Here is a 17,513-nt window from a genome sequence, read left to right on the forward strand (position 1 = left end):
TAGATGTTCTTGTATTTTGTACTAGTTTAAATACATAATCTCTTAAAAGAAACAGTTTTAAATCCTCAAGATTTTATAACAATAATTTTAAAAAGATACAAAGACTCTCGACCAACCAGAAGAGATAATGTTGTTTCGGAATCAAGTACTGTGGAATAATTTGAGGATACCCAATATGGAATGTAGGTATAAAAAATTTAAGTAGGTTATACTCTTTGTTAAAGACTGTCCTAACTGGTCATCGTATTGTTCTTGAATTTTAAGACTTGCCTTGAAAGCATAAAGGTCATTCTTCGGTGCTTTGGTAGACTGAAAGCTTTTTAAAAACCATTGTGTATAAAGAACGGTGGTAAAAAAACTTCCCTTCTGTACCTCATTTTCCTCCATCTGCCATAAAACGTGCTTGATGACAAGCGCCAGGTTGATGGAGTTTAAAACTTAAATTCCATCAAGTTGTTCAGAAAATAATATAAATACTTGATTATAAATAAAAGTTATTTTTAATAACACACAATTACTTTTTTTTTCTTCATAAGTTTTTCGTCAATTTTATGATCAGTTGAAGAGTCAAATTTGCAATCAGCTGTTTCAAATCCATCTAATTTTCACAACAAATTGATATACTACTATCCTGGCTTCCTTGAACTCTATAAATCTCTTTTTGTTTTTATTTTTCTATAGTTAGAGTTCTGAGTCTCCTCTTTTCATTTCTAGCTCTGTGAGTTTCGTCATCTTTCTCTTCAATGAACATTTTCCTTTCCTTCATTTGGTCTTTAAAAAAGTCTAGATTCTAGAAAAAATTCTAAATTCTAGTTTTCAACTACTTCTAGATCATTATTAGCTGCTCTTATTTTCTCCTCAAAATTCACTTTTAAAATATGAAAAAGATTACTTAACTCGAATTTAAATTCTTCTACTAGAATGTTATACTTCGTTAAACTCACAAAAAACGAGTACTAAATAAAAAAATATTCATTATTTTAATGGTTTTAATTACCTTACTTGAGCTCTTTTCTGAATACAATCTAAAAAACCTGCTTTGATCCATACAGAAATAACTTCAGCAACAACACAATTGATCGCAAAATGATAACACACTCCTTTAAAACAAGCAAGTTCAAATCCAAGATGTTTTTGTGGACACGCAATGTGAAACTTTGACGGCCTGAATCTGTAGCTTTTTTCAGAGTTTAAAAATAGATCTCAACACATTTCACACAGAGGACAGCTAGTTTGTTGGTAATTTTTTGATAGGATAATTAAGAAGGCAAACATTTCTTTTAGGACTAATAGAGCAGTTGTATTTATCTCTTTGCACCTTTTTTTCATTTTTGAACATTCCATGTTAAAAACAAATAAAAATTGATATTGCTAACACTTTTGCACTAGTTAAAATTATTTAACAAGTAAATCTATTAGAAAAATTTATAAACATTCTTAAGCTTATCTAGTAAATCTTTCTGCATAATTTTAACAACAATGATTTTTTCATGACAATTATTACTAAAGCGAAAATAACAAAAATACAGAAAAAATTGTTATATCCAAATTTTCAAAATATACATCTTGAAATTGTCGACTAAATGAACCATAACATAAAGGTATTTTATTTTTGTACATGCCAAATCCCAAACACTTGAAGGTATAGTCTTTTTTTTTTTTTTGGGACACCCTAATGTACAGTGTACAATGCTTAACATTTGATAGGCATTTTGATACTAGGAGTTTCAATTGTTGTTCGTAATAGCCAAACAAAATCTAGTTGCTTTGATGATTCCTGTTGCATGCAAACAGTAGTAATACCTTCGGTACACAATTGTTACAGTCTCTTGACCTTGCAGTTTATGGACCCAAGAAATCAGCATGGAGAAAAGTAAGCTTCTGATAAAAAGCCTGAGGCAGTATTGCGCGGATATTGCCACAGGTTCTTCTGCTTTTAAATCCCAATCAAAACACAAGCTAATCAAAATAAAAAATGCCCTAATTAATGACTTCTTCAATGAAGAGAAAAAATGAAAAAAAAAATTTTTTTTTTAAATTTTAATACTTTTAAAGTTCTAAATTGTATATAGAGCTACAAGAAGCTAATAATAAAAAATTTATATGCGGAAAAAAGTGATTCATATATTGGTGTTTATGATCTTGATGATTATCATTTCTATCAAAAACAATCACACAAGCAAAATAAAAAAATTAAAAATTATTTAGATGGATGTAGCTATAAATCAGATTCTAATTGCAATAAAGGAATATATGATTCTGGAATGGTTGCAAGCTATGGTTCCATCCAAAAGCAGAGAGTTCTTATGCTGTGGTAAAGTTTAAAGGAAATAAGACGCCATAGTTTCTTATATTCAATTATTATCTTTATTCATCATTACAACATAAGTTGTAAATATGGGTAAAAGTAATAATAGGAATACATTAGACAAGATTTAATGCTTCAAACTCAAGAATCATCTACATCAAAGAACCACAGCTACCTGATTACTTTGAAGATTAAAAAAAATAAATCGGACCTTTAAGAAGTTCTAATTTTTTATTTTATATTTTCTCATTATATTTAAACATCAGTTTTTCTTAAAATTTTTAATTCTTTATATTATTACTTATAAATTATGATTCAATTTAAAGCTGCTGCCGCCGTGACTCATTCGTGCGTGTTTGATTTTTTTAAAGAAGATTTATCACGCTTGGGCTTAAAATATTTTCCATTATATATTTGACCACGCAATGAGGTATTCTTAAATCTTCACTATCTTTATTAAAATCTGTTAACATCTGCTTAATCAGTAGTAAGATCTAAAGCCTTTATATTAAATAATTTGATGCAACAATAAATTATGTAGTAATAGATAAACCTTATGTTATTTTTAAATTTGTAAAGTAACTTTTAAAGTCAGATATTTTATTTAATTCTTTTTAATAAAATTAAAAAGAATTTGTAAAAGAGTTTGACTTCTGACCTTGTTCAGAAGTCAAACTTCTGAACAAGGTCAAACTTTGATAAAGTTGGTGTTTTTCTCAAAAACCCTTGTTTCTCACACGGTCAACTCTATGTTCTATGTTCAAGAACAAGTTAGTTAAATAATTTTTTTTTTTTAAATTTATGAACATTCATTACAAGGTGTGTCATATAAATGCTTCACAAACAATGTTGTATCTTTAAATTTACTAATCTATAAACAATTATTGTTTTACTATTTGTGTTTTACTACTTCCTATTTGTACAATATATATTAAAGGTTACCTAGTAAACATTGAACAGTTGGCCCGATCCTAATAACCAAATATTAGCTACAGTTGGGCCAACAGTCGGCTATTTGGTTAGTACCGTGAAAAAAACGTAACGCTTTTACCAACACTTAGCCAACTGTTTTATAAACTGTTGGTACTATTAACGGCCCAAAAGTAATAAAGCAGTTGGCTAACAGTTGGTACTATTGCCGGCCCAACTATATAATTTTTTTTTGCGATTATTTAAATTCGCTTTTGCACTTTAATTGAAAGTGCAAATGTTGTAAATGTTTACAACTATCTTTACAATTTGACGTGATGGTGAGAAATGAGTAGCATATTTGAAATCAAAACGAGAAATGCTATACAAAAAACAAATTGTTTACTCGGCACCAGAAAAAAATCTTTTTTTTTGTAGAACTGTGTAATAATACATTAATAATCATTGTAATAATAACAGTAATATATAGTAATAACAACTACAGTTATAATAATAACAGTAGTAATTTACAACAGTAACAGTAGTAAAAAACTAGCAGTAAGCAACCCCTAATACGGGTTATGAGTAATTAAATCATTAATAACAAAAACACATTAATAACTTGATACATTATCTAAAAAATTAAATACAAATTTATCTATAAATAATACTTTAACTTTTGACTCTATCGGCAATTTCATTACTTATAGTTAAGGACATAAAGGCCGCATTAACATCAGTTAAGTTCTTTTTAAAATCTGTCAAAACACAGGTACCAGAAAAGGAAAGTCAAGTAAAGCCTGCAAATACCTAAAAAAAGACATGAAAAAAAAAATTACAATTTTTAATAAAAGAATACTTTTTTTTGCATTTTTTTATTAGTTTTTTAATTTTTATTTATTATTTTTTTAATTTTTAATTTATTTTTTTATCATTTTTTTAACTTTTATTTGCATTTTATTGTTAGTAGAATAGGATAATAATATTACAGAAAATTTAAAGAATAAAAAAATAGCTATAACAGCCTAGGTCTATCAACACAAAACACAGTAACAATAGCGCATAGCATAAAATATTTGTAAGCACAGATTACTGTGTCTCCAGAGTAATTAAAAAGAACAGATTATAAAAAAGGCTAGACAACACAATGTATTAACACTGGCTTGTAACACCACGACTTATTAAGATATTTTATCAAATAAATTACTTGGACTAAAAAGATTTTATTTATTACAATATTTGAACAATCGAGGGACAATTATAGTTTGATTAGAAAAGATCACAAATTGTGATCTTTTCCAATCAAAGACTATATTTAAACTTAAGATTTATTGAAATCCATATCTTTTTATGTTTATATACATAAGTTGTTTATCAAAAATATTAAACAATATTTATTTACATCAATTGTTTTTAATTTAACAAAAAATCTAGATTGCAATGCACAAAATTATGTAAGTAAGTGATCAACAAATTACTGACTGTAATTTATTGATCAATCAGTTTTCAATGTTAAATAGATATAATATATATATAATATAAAATAAATCCAATATAAAATAGAATAAAAGTTAGTAAATTTACTCAAATCAAAAAATTTACCAATTAAATTTGCGTTTTTGCGGTTTTTGTAAAAAACGATTAATTTGTAATTAAATTAATGGTTTTAACTTTCTGACAACACGCAAATGTTGGACGAAAGTCAAAAGTAAATAAAAGTGACGTGTGTGTTGGCGTAAGAATCATTTTTTTTCCTTCCGTACTTCCCAAATGCAACAATCTATATAACTATACATACACACACTCATATATATGTATATACATATATATGTATATATATGTATATACATATTATATATATATATATATATATATATATATATATATATATATATATATATATATATATATATATATATATATACATATACAAATACATACAGAAATACACACGTAAACATAATACTTTATACGCACATATACATTTTAGCTGTATTTTAAAATGTCTAACACAAATACAACAATGGTGTCATCATAAAATTAAATTAAAAACTCTAACAAATGTCAAAATTTATATCTGAATATGTAACTAAAAACACTGTAGTTTCCATACAGTTAATTTCGTTGCAATCCCTCTTGCATGCTCTTGGGCGCCTTTGATTGTAGGTATATTACTCCATGTTGATCAAAGACACGGCTTCCTTTTCATATTGCTCAAAATTAGAGTAAACTTGCTGCACGTAATGCTCCAGTGGGTTGTACAGTTCTTCAACCATACCTAAATCAAGCTTGACAGAGTGCAGTTCCTTGTTAACCTCTCTATGATTTTGTTCCAAATGATTATTACAATATCTATCTCAAGTATTACCATTTTGGTCAAAAGTCAAAAGGCCTCTGCTCCTGTTTTTGTTTTCTGAGTAGGATTGTCGTTAAGATCAAGAAGGGCCACCTATATAGAAACTGTTTGTTAATAAGTATGCACAATCACAAATAAAATATGTTTTTATTTGATTTTCTAAATATTTCTTAATCACCTTATAAATATAAAATCCCTTTTCAATGGCTAAACAAGCATCAGCATGAGCTGACCAACGAGTTTGTGAGAGAGTCTTGGAAACCTTAACACGTATTCCAGCTGGGAGCTTTGACTTTAAGACGTTCCATCAATGCGTTGATGCAGAAAAGAAGTCATAAATTTTTTAAAGAAAGCTAAAGAAATTAATAGTAGCTTGGTTGGATTCCGCGACACTCACTCCTACAAGGTTCAAAGAGTGAGCAGCACTTAGAATGTATTAGGCAAAAACGTTGATCTCTTTAGTTTTTGCTTGTAAACCAAAGAAGATTTCAGGCATTTCTGGCATTGTCGTATAACAAGGCAATTTGGCCTAGGCAATTTTGAATGTTGATCCCATACAAATCTTACTTTTTAAAATAATTTTAAGTATGGAAACTGCAAAATGATTATGCATGGGAATAAATGCTCAGAACCGCTCAACTGGTTCTCCGTTTTGTAATACAACCATAACGCAGAATAAAGCAGAGTTAGTTGATGTGCGACACATCGGAAGTAGAATCAACGATGATTGAGAAATATTTCGCAAGTTTGATTTCGCTAACTAGGAAACTATGCTTGGTTGTAAATAAAAAATGTATACTACAACATGTTACTTAAGGATGATCATATTACCTATAAATTCCAAAATCTTGGCGGTTATCAAGTGTATGAGTTCTTTGCAAATATCTTTAGACAAGTACAAGATACTTCCCTTTCCTTTTGTTTCCATGAGTTACCAAGTATTGGGCGAGGAAAGGATCAAATTTTGCTAATACTGGCATGTTGCCAGTTCCGAAATCCTTTTTTTTTAAACAAGCTGCTCTTCAATTTTCCAAAAAAATAGCAAGGTACACAGTATATGCTTTTATTTTCTTTTAAAAACTGAAGCCAATTGCGTAATACTTTTCTTCCTTCTTTATCTTCCGTTCTAAAGAACAGGTTTAAATAAGCTCGACGAAGTTTGCCAAAATCGCGGTACTCTGAGAATGAGAAGTCAATTTTTTCTTTATTTATTTTGGGTGGATTTGTTAAGATGTGGTTGATCAACTCCAAAATGCCACGGTTCGAATTAGCAGGATCGTTGAAACCATTGTTTCTTTGATTACTATTTGATTTAGGCTCAGCGTAGTCATTACGAGGGTTGTTTGAATTACGTAGAGAACCAACGCGCTCTTGTGCTGCACTTCCTGTGATTCGTGGACCAAAGTGATGGCATTTTTATCTTGAGTTTCATTTAAAACTGGAGAACGTACTTATTTGTATAAAGGAAGAGATCTTTCCTGAACTATTAAAATTTAAGAACTTTTTCAGATTTATTTGCCATCTAGTAATTTAAAAATTAAAATACCAAAATACAGATAATAAAAATTAAAAATGATTTATACCTTTTGGTGCAATAGGAGAGAAAAAAGGTCATTGTTTTTGGTAATTAGGAAATAATTTTATCTCCTTTTTTCTTTTTTTCTTCTGCTTCTATGCGACTAGCTCCTTCAGATTTTTTTTCCTGGACATTTATCTAGACTTTCTCGCTCACTTAATTTTATTTATTTTATTAATTATTTAATTTAATTATTTTAATAATTAATATTTAATAAATAATATTTATTTTAATTATTTTAATAATTATTTATTTTATTAATTATTTATTATAATATATTATAAATTATAATATTATAATTTATAATTTATGAATAGATAATTAATCCGTACACTAAATTCCAACATCATTTAAGATAAATACCACTTTTAGAAACGGATATTTATAATGAATGTCTCATTAAAAAAAATAAAAATTATGTAAGTACTAATAATATTAAAAAAAACCGGGAGTTTAAGTTTTGTAACTAAATTAAAAAGTTATATAAAAACAAACAGTTATATAAAAATTAACAGTCATATTAAAAACAAACAACGAACTGAAAAAAGTCGTAAATAAATACTATTAATACATTGTTATTGAAAATAAAAAAAACGTCGACTAACACTTCACAAATATCTTATGATGGGATACGCTTGGCTAACAAATACAAGTAATTAAACAAGATGTTATACACAAACATACTTTAAAAAAAAATTAATTCAAAACTCATTAAAACGCATTCCATTTTGAATTCGAATTCCATTTTGAACCATCAAAAATTTTGAAACGAATTCCATTCTGAATAATCAAAATTGTTTTAAAAAGTCGTTTTAAAAAAAAAAGGTCCAGTCTGCAATACGTCGTAAGCGCTGCTATGGCAAAGATTAAAAGTCTGAGAGGAAGTCAAGAATAAAGGCCGATAATATTTTTTTTCAAACTATATTTTTGTTTTATAATATATCTTTTAAAAACTCACTTAGATGCTCTGGCCCCTTGACCTCCGTGGCCTTCCGGAACGTTTTTATCTAGTTTTTTAATGTTCATACAATTTTTAAATTATTATTTTGTAACTACATTGCTTCAGCTTGACTAAATAAAAAAGCATTTAATTAAAATATAAATTATTAAATTAGAGTATTTATATTATCTTATCAATCAGATTAAGAATGACTTTAAGGCTTAGGGGATTTGAGGATTTTTACCAACCGAAACTTACCGCACAAAGTGTTAGTCTAACGTGAGTACAATTATTTCCGTTAAACAAACTCTACGGTAATTAAAAAATCCATTACAAAAATCAGAATCAACACCTAATATTTAGCCGTAAAATTTACTATGTTCACCCGTAACTTCTTTTTTACTTACAGACAGGAGTCAAAAGATGCTAATGCTCCACAAACAGAGGCACCCTCCAATCACAGTCAGACAAATGCAGATTTCTTTACTAATCAAGAAAGTAAAATAAATCAGCAAGATAATACTACCAGACAGTAAGGAGTAAATACAAATAAAGAGCCGTTGACTATCACTGGTGCACACGCTTCACAGATTCAGTAACCTCTACATTATACTGTAATGCACTATGTTGCAATTCAAATGTGGTCCAGGCCTACCTAGATAATGAATTTATAATTTAAATGACAAGAAAACAAACTGGAAACAAAAAAGAGTTTAGAATGTTTTCAAAAATCATGGTAAATCAAAGGTCGTGGCTGACACTCTGCGTAACAAGGCATAAAATATTTTGCTTTTATTGTCGATTTATTAAAAGAATCAACAAACTTGACTTAAGCAAAAGAAAGGAACCTGCCTTCGTGACAACAGGATTCTACAATTAGAAGAAGGCAGTTACAAAATTTAATGAGCACGAACCAAGTGATGCACATAGGGAAGCCTTAGAAAAGTACCAGCATATAAATCAAAAGACGAAATATGTAACAAGTAATGCAAAAGACAAAATATATAACAAAGCAGATTAGATAAAACCAGAGTAAAAAAAAAACAAATATTTTTTGTAGAGATATAGTCCTTAAAGGTTCTTCTACGTCAAGGTCTTGCAATACGTGGTCGTACAGAAACATAGGGCAACCTTAAACAATTGATGTTAATGAGATCACAAGATGTAAAAGGGCTACAAAATTGGCTCCAGAGCAAAAACTACTTGTCCCAATAATAGTAAATGAGTGTAATTGCCTCATTACACACCAAAAGTACAAACAGGGACACCATCCATGCGCAACATGGCACTGTTAATACTTTGATATTTTTCAGCTGTTGATGGAATCAGCCTCTCTGAGAGCTACCACAGAGTTCGGGAAACCTGACTACCAGCCGGCCTCAGAACCATAAAACTGAATTATAGAACTGTACCTCATTAGGAGATAATAGAATGAGTTGCCTAGTCATAAAAACAGAGACACAAGCAAAACCCATGCATTGAGTCAAGAAGATCCAGCATTCAACATTCTAAACTGGAAACAATGTATTAAAAATACATCTGCGCCAGCCTAATAGATGAAGAAGGAGTGCAAGGCAGGTCAACAGATAGAATCTGTTTACCGATTAAGTATTTGCCAAGGAGGCCTTCTACAAGACAGAATCCGAGTGCATTTAACATCTGCCCAAGATGAGTATTTTTATCGAGACACCATCTCTAGCCTTTACTCAACCAAGAGCCCCAAGGCAGGGGGTGTTTTAAGTCGGAGTTGGCATCTCTTAGCCTTTTCCTAAAAAGGCGTATCCTACAAGGCAGCAGGACATGAAGCAGATTGTATTTGCACATTGTTTAAATTTGTTTGCTTTGCAAGACTGAACCAGACAATGCACTTTGGTCTAGAAAAGTCGTTTGCTGGTGTCTGAAATTGCTAACACAATAAAGAATTCATCTAAGAAATTTAATGTCTTTAATAAAATCAGGAAGCAGATATCGTTTGATAACGATAACGGAGGTCCCATTAAGAACCTGAAGCCATTGTGTCCTACTCGCTGGGCTGTTTGTTCTAGTACCTTTAAAGCATTGTTAGAAAAAACGAATTGCAAGTCTGTTTTAAATGTAATGGTAGAAATTGGAGAATCGGTATCAGATGACTCTGGGAGCAATGCGAGGGGAATATGGCAACAGCTTCTTTAAGAGATACATCGTTTGATCATTTCTTCAAGGAAGTAAAATATGAAGCTGATGATTTGGAAGTAAGTGAGTCACCAGTTCCATGGACTCGAAAACAACCACGGTTGTTAGATTCTGGCTCAGGGCCTCATTTTTTCACCGATGTTTCTGATTATTTTAGACAAAAGTTTTATGAAGTCTTTGACCTCTTGGTTGGTGAACTTGAGGTTTCAGCAGCCATCTGTAAAAAACGCCATAAATATGGAAACGTTTTTATTGAACTCGGCAAATTTGGAGTCAGAAACTATCGAGATAGATCCATCACTAACAAAAATGTCCCTTACATCGACTGGACAAGATTCACATGCCATCGATTGGGAACTTCACATCACATCGATTGGGAACTTTACATCACATGCCATCGACTGGGAACTTTACATGCTACCTAAATTTATCAAACAAAGCAAAAGCAACAAAGTAAAGCCAATTACTAAGATAACCACCATCTCAACATTAGTTAAAATGTTTGCCGAAAATGATGTGTCTAAAATGTTTGATAAAGTATCTAAGTTCAAAGAGTCTTTCAAACAAAACCGGTCAGTACAGCAACAACAGAAAAATCATTTATTGTCTAAGGAGGTTAATAACATATCTCCGTTCTACTCAATTCAAACTCAATCAAAAAAGACTAACCAGCACCATTGTGAGTCATATTCATAAAGATGCTTTGGAAGAAGTTGACATCACTATTTATAAAGAATTTGTGCTGGCAAATCATGAGCGTCAACGATATTTTGGAAAAACAGAGTTTGTTTCACGTATTACGTACTTATTAAATTATGTTATATTAAATGTATCACTTTATAATTATATTATTGTAATATTGAATTATGTTGTGTTTAATTTATTACATTAATGTAAAACTGTCTTAATAATTATCAAAAGCTATTAAATATTTGTTGAAGGTAAAATATATGAACCACTTAAAGCGCCAAGATTAATCACGTTGCGTGTGATAAATAATTGAATAAATAGATCATTTTTATCTATTTTGCCTTCCTACGCCACTGTATATATATGTATATATGTGTATGTATATATATATATATATATATATATATATATATATATATATATATATATATATATATATATATATATATATATGTATATATATATATATATATATATATATATATATATATATATATATATATATATATATATATATATATATATATATATATATATATATATATATGTATATATATATACTTACATACATACATTTTATTTGTTTAGTTTTAGGTGCCCCAAGAAGACCTAACGGTCTTGTCACCGCGGAAGAGCACTAAAATAGAAAGTTTATGCCTCCTTCCTAACCAATGGCTCAAAATATGTCTAGAGCTCGCTTCGAACCCGGAAATTCTCGCTTCTTAAGCAAACGCTCTAACTACTGCGCCACGGCCGCTCATAATATATTCACATTTACTTATATTTTAATTTTTCTGCATTGTATTATTGACCTTTTTTTCTCTAGGTTACTAAATATATATATATATATATATATATATATATATATATATATATATATATATATATATATATATATATATATATATATATATATATATATATATATATATATATATATATATATATAAAACTAAAATTATTTAAGAACTCTACCAGATGTAATTGAGATAATGCATGTTTCTTTAGTTGGGGTTATATATGTGTGTTTATAAAGATTTTCTACTCTAGTAGTATTGTATTTACTTAAAATACTTTAAATAATTTAAGTAAAACACTTTTATTAATGATACAAATTACTTCTCTTATGACTGGTTTTTGAAAGTTCCTATAAAGCTAAATTTAAGAAACTTTTTGAACGTTGATCGCTTTCTAAAAGCCAAAACGAAGTTTTAATAATCTTCATACCATTTACTAAAAGCTATATAAGCTATATAATATATATAGCTATATATTGAAGTACATATTGAAACAATATTATAATTCATATTGCTTTTATTAGTATGTTTGATACTTTTTATGTTTTTTTTTTATTTTTATTTCATTTAATCAAGCTATAAACTAAAAAAAATCCACTTTCCTAAATTTTGACATTTTTCATTTCATTGTGGCGTTTTTAAGTTATTGATTTCAATTAGACTTTATATAATATATTAGTTAATAAATCTTGTTCTTGGGTTTAAAAAAAAAAGTTTACTAGAAATTTTAAAAATACATTTTCAAGAATATTTTATTTACTGGACGTAATAGTTATCAAATCGAATGTAAAAAAAAATAAATCAACTTTGCTTTTGAAACAATGACAACTATTTAGAATTTTGGTTTTAACTGTTTTGTGTTGCATTACCAAAACTTGTACTTACTTGTTTTTGCTAATAAATGAATATGAAAGGTATATTGTTTGATTACTTCAAAGTTATTACTATAAAACAATATTTCTTAACTTCATAATACTTGCATTATTAGTAACAATAAGATGAATTTTGCTTAACGGGATTTCAAACGACTTTAAATCTTTTTGTAAATGTTCTTCGATATGAACACCTGTGTGATTTTCCGGAAAATGAATTACTTGAAGAACAACAGTTTCTTGGGTAAATTTAGTTTGATTTATCCAATATCCAGTAATGCTTAAGAATGCAATTTTCGCTGTATCCGTTGTCCAAATATCTGTCGTCAGAGACAAGTATTTTACGGCGGAGATCTTTATTTTTATATTTTCAAACAATTCATCATACTTGCTAGAGATTACGTTTGACTTAAATATGATCTACAGGGTAATTTATAATTGGGGTAAGCATCTTTAATCAGTTCATTGAATCTCATATCTTCAACAATAGAAAATGGCTGAATATCCATTGTGATAAAGGTTTTTTTTTGTGGAAAGTCTGAATAATATTGTTTTGTAATGTATTATTGGTGGTAGAAGCAACTCTTGCTTCAGAAGTAGCACAAGACAGCAACGATTGAACTTTTTTCTTTTCCTCTAGTTCAAACTTTTTTTAGACATAACCTTACTTTCAAATAAAATTTCTATAATGACAATGAAGGTATTTTTTCGATTATATATTATAAAATAAAGCAACTATTATAATAATTTTAAAATAATAAGGTCTATAAATAAATACTTAACTATTTAACAATAGCAAAAGGTCCTGCAGAAGAATACATAAAATATTTACCTTCAACCTCCATTTCAAAGATTTTTGCTTAATATAAATGAAAAGCGTTACAATCCTTCGAAATAAGTTCGAAAATGTTTACGTCGTTTGAAACTTTTATAGTCAAATCATTATCGGACGATAAAATTTAAATAAAATAATTATAAATTATAATTAAATCATTATAAAAAATGTATAAATACTTATATAGTAAATATATTATTAATTTTAAATAAATATTTAAACGATTGTTTATAATAAACATGCAAGAAATCCAACAGGTTTATTGTATGCAATCAATTAGTTAATCTATTTATTTAAACTATTGTAAACGTTTAGTTATTGTGAACAATTGTTTAAGTGGTTCCTATATAATCAAAAAAAGTTACTTTTTATTAATTAAAATTTAATTTATTTAAAAGAGGGTATAAAATGCAGCAAAAAAAATAATTTTTTTCTTCGAAAATTATATTGATGATCTACTAGAGAGTTTTATTTATAGAAAATACCCTAAAAAAGGGGTTCACTTCAAACACAATTACTCATGAGTAAAAGCTCATTATTCTTTCAAACTTAGTATACTTATGCTTGCAACCTGGTACCTAGTTTGAATTTTTTCTAACAAAAAATCTTGCTTCTACTAAAAGCTATCCTTCAAAACAACTTTTTTTAAAACTACTATTAAGCCTCTGAATTTATTTTTTAGAATATACTAACAAATATAATAATTATTTAAAAAACTCAGGTACTAGCAGTTTACTTGATCAATAAACCATGAAAATTTCAAGCAGTTATCACTAGTATTTCTTAAGTTATGATGTTTGTCGTGTTACAACTTTCTTAAAAAACGATATGCAAGAAAAATCAAAAAAAAAAGATATAAAATTTATTTTTATAAGTAAAATATCCTTTAAAACTTTCTCCTTCCTCTTTATGTAACTTCGTATCTAATAAACCCTTCTTTATAGCCTTCAGGCGTTGTCTTTTTGCTTTGGTCTTATCTGATGCTTTATTAATTGAAATTTGAACGCTGCGCTGATAAACATAATGAGAAACAATGTTAAAAAAAATACCTCTCTGTATTCCAAGTTTCTTAAATACTTTGGCAATTTCAAATTGACCTTCATTGAATTGAAGGATAGCACTGTTAACATATAACTGTAGAACTGACTTTTCTACAAATACTTGTATGGGACATTTCATACAGATTATATTATTAAGAGACTCATTGGTATTTTGTGTTTCTCCGTGGATGCAATTGTTCAGAAGCTCTTTATTTAAAAGTTCTTGAAAAATCTTTGTTATTATACGAAACATCCACACTGGTAAATTATTCCTTTCTTTGTGTTTATTATTTTTACTTCTCTCATAATTGCACCACAAATCATCCCCTAGTGGGCAGAACAAGTGTCGCTTATCTAAATTTGAAAAATTTGTGCAATGTTGAACGATAGCACCTTTTGACTTTTTCATTACATAAAACTTTTCATTAATTGTACAATACTTTTAAACTTCTTTGAAGAATTATTCCTTGATAGTTAGTTATTGAATTAATAGAGTTGTTAGTCAATTTTCATTTTCCACCAAATAGTGGAACAATTTTATGAGAGAACCCCTTTTTATCAGACATTTTCTTCACCACAATCTTGGCATTTTGCTTCCTATTGTTATCTTTTCTTTGAGTAATTTAAAATTTATGCATAAAAAATAGTCACTATCTCCTGAATGTTTATCTACATTAACTTTCTTTCTTTTACATCTAATTTTACTTTCTCTTACAGTGATATTTGCATATTTACATTCTTTTTATTTACATTGTCATAACATTTATTATCCACAATATTTACAGATTTTCTACTACCACGACCATTAACACTCTTTCTTGATGATTTTCTTTTGTTATTATGAGGATTTCCCATGTTTAAACTCTATTATTTCACTATTTTTTAAATAAAACATTAAATAATTTTGACTTAGAATACATTAGAACAAATAGAAAGTTAAAAATAGTTATAAAGAAAGCCTTAGTTTTGTGTACTTTTTCAACAGCACAACTTTTAATAATTAAATATATAACAACTTGGACGTATAAGGCAACATTAAAGAAAGAAAAAGAGATAAATTACATAAAGTTTTCAAGGTCTTTGAGACTAATAAAAAAAGAAAAATTGCTTGCTTCTGCCGTTGCTAGGCAAAATAATTAAACCTACCTGGACAAAATTGTCAATACTATAAAAAGTATACATAAACTATAGAAAAAAGTAATGCAACGTGATAGAGAATTAAATTTTACATAAGAATATCTCTTATGCAAAAAAATTAACATTTTTATGAAAAAAAAATTGACTTTTAATTATATAGGAACCACCTTACGCAAAAACTGCATTTAAAAACAAATTAAACAACATAGTTAGACCATTTATTAATTCAACTCAGTTAGACCAAAGTACTCATTTATTCAAAGTTTAATGATTAGAAATTCTCTTGTAAAAAATTCTCTCTCACAATAAAAAGAATCTATTCAAATACTTTTATTTCCTTCCTTTACTTTCGTTTCTCTAATTATTTCATTTTACGTTACTGATTTTATATCCGTTTAAATCAGTTTCCATTTTGCAATATATTCTGATTATTTTGCAAAAACATTTTCAAAATTATTTTAAGTGAGACACGTTTATATTAGGTAAATATAATTTTGTGGTTGGCGACTCCATGACACTCTTATGGTTTTATCAAGAAGTATATTCGTTGAATTTTAAACTAAAAGCAATTCTGTTAATAATATTTGGACACAATTTAAAGTACTACTAAAACAAATAGTTACTTAGGGCTTATGTTCAATGCAAACTTCTTTTAAGATAACCGGTTCTGGGTACTGCCACAAAATGATCGATTTCGGGTATCCGCAAAAACAACCGAACTACCGGGTCCCCGGGTCCGAACCGGGTACTTGGCACACCCCTAATATACATATACATATATATATATATATATATATATATATATATATATATATATATATATATATATATATATATATATATATATATATATATATATATATATATATATATATATGATGTATATATCTATATTTATATATGTATATTAAAAATTAATAAATAATTTTTTAATGTAATGATTTAAAAATTATTTATTTATAAATAATGATTAAAATGTTTTGAAAAAACCATATAAAAGAATAAAAATATTAAAATGTTTACATACATACAACTAAATGGACCATCAATGAATAGAAACGTGGACCGAGGAATCAAAGTTTTAAATGATAAATAATGATTTAAGAGAAGGTTGTTTGTCCAAAGAAACATCGTTGAACTTATGGTAAAAGAGCGGGTATTATCGACTGTGAAACATGGTAGGTTTAGTTTTAGGGTGAGTTGTGTTTAGGTATTTCGATCAGAATGCCACAGGTGACATTGTAAAAATAGAGGGAATAATAACAAGAGTAGGGGAGATGGGGGCGCATTGATCGCCGTAGCAATGTTTTGAAAATTGCGCAGAACCTGAAAGAGATGTAAAAACTTATTAACTACGTAACACATGTAGAACTATCTGGCTTTTGGAATATATAAATATTTTGATTTAAAAAAATGATAAACATGAATAATTTTAACTTTTAAACAACCCTCTCAAAAGATCAATGTACCCCAAACTATGGGGTACTATGATCTCCAACTTGGGGCACATTGATCTTATATGCGTAATATTATCTAAACGTTTAACACTTCTATAACTAAATCTTGTAAATAATTTAGTCAAAGGGTAATATTGTATAACATATAATACATCTAAATTTTTTAATTATTTTTTAAATATAGCAGTTAAACCCACTAGTCTAATTTTTAATTAAAAAATGTATAAATCACAGCAGCTATAAGCTACCCGCTTTATATACGTTTAAAACTTTACAACAACTTGAAATTTATAAGAACTGAAATATAAAGACTGAAATAAGAATACAACTTTTAAGTTTACAAAACTTGTTAAAAGTACAATATTTTGATTAAGAATATTTCATCATTTGTGAAAGTCAAGTTGTGAAGCAGCTTTTGGTTTAC

The sequence above is a fragment of the Hydra vulgaris genome, chromosome 03, assembly GCF_038396675.1.
Source record: "Hydra vulgaris chromosome 03, alternate assembly HydraT2T_AEP".
In the NCBI taxonomy this organism is placed as follows: domain Eukaryota; kingdom Metazoa; phylum Cnidaria; class Hydrozoa; order Anthoathecata; family Hydridae; genus Hydra; species Hydra vulgaris.